The sequence below is a fragment of the Natator depressus genome, chromosome 5 (genome assembly GCF_965152275.1).
Source record: "Natator depressus isolate rNatDep1 chromosome 5, rNatDep2.hap1, whole genome shotgun sequence".
Lineage (NCBI taxonomy): Eukaryota > Metazoa > Chordata > Testudines > Cheloniidae > Natator > Natator depressus.
This window is the reverse complement of record NC_134238.1, coordinates 26,881,326-26,886,000: the sequence shown is the minus strand read 5'-3', so window position 1 is coordinate 26,886,000 and position 4,675 is coordinate 26,881,326. Positions and strand designations below refer to the sequence as shown.

The following is a 4,675-nucleotide window of genomic DNA, read 5'->3' as shown; positions in this document are numbered from 1 at the left end:
CTTGCTTCTCCTGTTGGTCCGATTGAGATGGAGGGTTATATCTTTAGGTGGGGTGTGACCTTTTGCACTGCACTGAGATCAGAATCTGGCTGTAGAGCCAATGCAGCCAACTGTCAGAGGATCACTCCTGTGTGAAAACAGGATCATCTGGTGACATGGAATCAGTGTAGTAGCTCCCACAACCTGCCCATCTAAAGGGGATAGGCTAAGGAAAGGAGGCATCACTGGGGCTCCCCTACATCTCACTGCTCCCGAGCTGCCATTTTGGCCCCTTGGAGCTGTTGGCAGTTAGTGTAATTTAGAGCACCTTTCAGGCAGCTGTAAGATCTGCTGAGGGACTGGCCCAGTACGCAGCCAGCCTAGGTCATCTGAACTCGTGTTCTTGTTGATAAAGGAAGCAAAATATGTATGTTTAATTAGGTGTATGCCTTGAGATGGGTTAAATAGGGGGCATTTGGGGAGTAAAAAATTAAATTTGGCCTTTATCATTTTACTAGTTTCAGTACTCAGCACATTTACTGCAGGACTTAGGGTTCCTTTGAACTACTTAAGACAAATTTAAGTTCAAAATATGATGAGAAAACTCTAGAAGACAGCAGTCGTGTTACAGGAATGTAGCATGTGCATATGAAGCTAGAATGTGCATAGAAACAGATGCACATGCATCTGTAACATACAGATAGATGCAGGCATATCTTGAAATATAGAAAGAGATTTCCTCAGTTTTGACATAATGTTTAATACTCATTGTAGAGGAGAGGGATGGCTCAAAGGAAGCACAACATACCAAAGATTCAAATCTGGATTTGGTGCATCAAGTCCTTATGGCACATCTTAGGAGAGAAAAGCATATACTGTAACACTAGCTGATCAGCTAGCAGCATATTGTTCTGCTGATCACACAAGAGACACTTGTTTTGATGGTAGTCTCAGCATCCCATTCCTGATGGCAGTACAAGCTGATGGGAGCTTGGTGTAGATATTCAGACTGTACCACTCAGGGAGCACCCCATGGAGACAGTCCATTAACTCCACTTGCATTGAGTGCTAAAGGGAAACATTTGCTTGCTTTCTTGGCTAGAGTTAAGGTATGATTGTAAATGGCTGCTAAGAGACAGGAGTGGAATAATTATAAACAGAAAGGAGAGAGAGAGAGCCAGAAATCAGTGATGAAGGAGCAATGCTGAAGTCCTTTTAAAGTCGATAAGAGCTGTGTGTGCTCAACACTCTGAAAATAGGCCCAAGATGTCTCAACCTGGGCTCCCAAAAACTGATGCACCCATTAGGGCACACCTGAAAATGTAAGCCTTAAAGACCTGCCCAGTGACATGCAGTGGGTCATTAGCACAGCAGTGATTAGAAATCAGGAGTCCTGGCTCCAAGTCCCTGCTCTAATGTTTCACAATATGTAATGAGTGAAGGCCAAATTTTGCCCTGGCTGGTGCTGCAAAGGAGAACAGAAATGCTTTATTTGGAAGGCTGGTGCTATGCTGCCAGTAATTTTTCACAAAATGGGGTTACACAATTTCCTCCCTTTTTACCCTGAGTCAAACCTCATAACCAAGGAGAGACACAATACCTGTCATTCATGCAATACAGTTCATTCCAAAAGCAAACAATATGCTCCTCAGAAGCATTTTTATGAGCCTTAGTGAAGGGTAGTTTACTGTAGTAATATCTGGAGAGCGTGACTCCATCAGAGACAGTGAAATTATCTTAATCCTTCATTCAGCTGCTGGAAGAATTTTAGCCCAGGCTCCTGATGACCCCCTGTTGTCCATCTCTGATCACCTGTTGCATTCCGTTCGGTGGGCATAGGAAGCATGCCCTTGATTGCACTTCACGGCTGTTGCAAATCAAAAGGAACAGCATGTGCCAGGCTAGAGCATGCTGCTGTCTACATTGGTGCTAAGAGGCTGGACATCCCACCACCAGCTGGCAGACCACACATCCTTGGAGTGCATGAAGTTGGCTAGTAAACAGGCAACTTATCTAGTGCTGTCATGAATGCAAGGGAAGAAGGATCCTGCCCTGCTGCTTGCTTGAGGGCAGGATGTGGGAGAGAAATCACCTATATCCCATCCACTGATGCCATCCTACCTGCAGGTTGTTCAGGTATGCATGAACTAACAGCCCCTTTGCACACCAGCACAGAGCAATATCTAGTGCTACTGGTTTCATTTTCCAGTTCTCTTCCTTCAGGGGTGAAAGTAAGTCTAGGGTCTTACTAGTACGGGGCTGGGCTGAGGCCGGCTCTGGCCCCCAGAAGGGGCAGGGCCTCAGGCAGAAGGGGCATGGCTGGGGGAGGTCAGAGCCAGCCCCAGCTCTCCCTGTACCGGTAAGTGCCTCCTTCCCGGCCCCTGGGGTAACAGCGGCAGCCGGGGACTCTAGCAGTCCCCTTTAAATCATCCCCAGGGCTCCAGCAGCAGGGCTCCAGGGATGGGGCTCCAGCTGCCACTACCGTGCCGGGCCCTTTAAATCGTCCCCAGAGCCTGCTGGAGACCTGGGGAAGCAGCGGTGGGGCTCTGGGGACGATTTAAAAGGCCGCTACCGCCCTGGGCCCTTTAAGTCACCGCCCCAGCCCTGCCGCCGTTACCCCAGGGCTCCAGCAGCAGGGCTCTGGCAGCAATTTAAAGGACTGGGGGCTCCCGCTGCTGCTGGGAGCCGCAGGCCCTTTAAATTGTACCTGGGGAAGCTGATCCACCCCAGTACGGCTCACTGTCTCTTGCCGGTACGCCGTACGGGGGGCGTACCGGCTTACTTTCACCTCTGTCTTCCTTACATAACTCCTGCAGCAACACTGACATTGCATCTATGGGGGAGGCAACTGACAGCCATACACTTGCAGGTGAAGGGGAATAACAGAAGATAAACAGTGGAATAACAAGGTGCTGCTGATATTTGTTTACACAACCATGATCCAAGCTTACTTTGGCTTCCTTCCAGCTGCTGCTGCCCGCCAGTTGGATTGAGACCAGCTGAGCCTTTATTTACTAATTATTGTTTTAAAGGTCACGGACAGAAAAGGTTAAAAAAGCAAAGCAGAAACCCACTTTTAAATAGCAAGCATAAAACAGAGTGAACTTTTAGGAAAAGAAAGAAAAAGTAGAGGTTTCTTCAGAATGAAGTCCAGTAAATATGCATCCAGTGGAATAGACAGATGGTCCAGATTCTCTGCCTAGGTCCATGGATGGAGGGAACCCTCTGCATGTAGATTGCTCCCCTTCCATAAAGAAGAGTGCCTCAGCCACTTCTGCACTACCATTGCCCATGTCCATACTAAGACTGGTATAAGAAGAGCTCATTTGCTCTGCATGCAAAATATGACTTTGAGGATCCATTCCAAGTAGGCTAAGATGAAGTCATGGTGTATAAGTACATACTTTACTCTTAGGTGACAAGTGGTTCACAGTTATCAAAAGATTCTGCTTTATGTACTCTGGGTAGAATAAGAAGTCTTGTAATATTGCAGTCCTGCAATGGGAAAAATGCCTTTGTATGATAAATATTTCATTCTAAAAATGTCTTATTTAGGTACTGTCACATTCATATTTGCTGATCCTCTGAGGATCAGTGAGGAAACTGAATCTGATGGCAAGGAGGGCGTGCATGAAATTAAAAGGAAAAATGGGCGAAGAATACAGAATACTATGCAAGGAAATTCATGTGAAGATCAAAGAAGACTAGAAAGAAGAAATTGAGAGAGGTGGCTGAAAAGAATGAGAGTCTGAAGAAGGTAGAAAGAGATGTTAGGCTGAAACAGATTATCCTGGCAGCACTGAAAGATGAAAATGGTGAAAGGACATTGGAAAGGAGCAAGATGAATGAAATATGTACAAAATTCTACAATGACTTCTACTCCTTGCATGTCAATGTCCCGCATACACCAACGCAGCAGGTTACAGAAGAAGTTCCCAACATTATGTGGGAAAAAATTGAATACATAATTCATAACATAAAGAGAGGGAAGAGTCCGGGAGCAGACGATGTTTGGCCAGAATATCTCAAAGCAGGGGAAGATACTCTCTTCAAAGCGTTGGTGCAACGGTTCACCATCTACATCAATAGCAAGCGTGTTCCAGACGCATGGAAGAAATCGAAAACAATACTATTGATAAATAAAGGCAATCCAGAAGAACTGAGCAACTACCATCTGATCACACTTCTCTCACAAGTGTATAAAGTCTTCACCCGCGTCACACTCAATCGGATTAAGAAGAATCTTGAAATGCACAAAAGCAGAGAACAAACTGGTTTCCACTAAGTATAATAAGGCAGGCTAAGAAAGAATTTGAAGAGCAACTGGTTAAGGACACAAAAACTAACAAATTTTTTTTAGAGAATATCAGAAGCAGGAAGCCTGCCAGACAGTCAGTGGGGCCACTGGATGATCAGGGTGCTAACATAGTACTCAAGGCCATTGTAAAGAAGCTAAATTAATTCTTTGCATTGGTTTTCACTGCAGAGCATATAGGGCAGGGATCGGCAACCTCTCAGAAATGGTGTGCCGAGTCTTCATTTATTCACTTTAATTTAAGGTTTCGCGTGCCAGTAATGCATTTTAACATTTTTTAGAAGGCCTCTCTCTATAAGTCTATATATTATATAACTAAACTATTGTCGTATGTAAAGTAAACAAGGTTTTCAAAATGTTTAAGAAGCTTCATTTAAAATT

The 4,675-nt window shown here is 45.0% G+C and overlaps 1 pseudogene; it reads left to right on the top strand.

Moving 5' to 3' along the window:
* The first annotated feature begins 1,994 nt into the window (after nt 1-1,994).
* On the top strand, nt 1,995-4,264 carry LOC141987926 (uncharacterized; annotated as a pseudogene).
* Nucleotides 4,265-4,675: the final 411 nt, after the last annotated feature.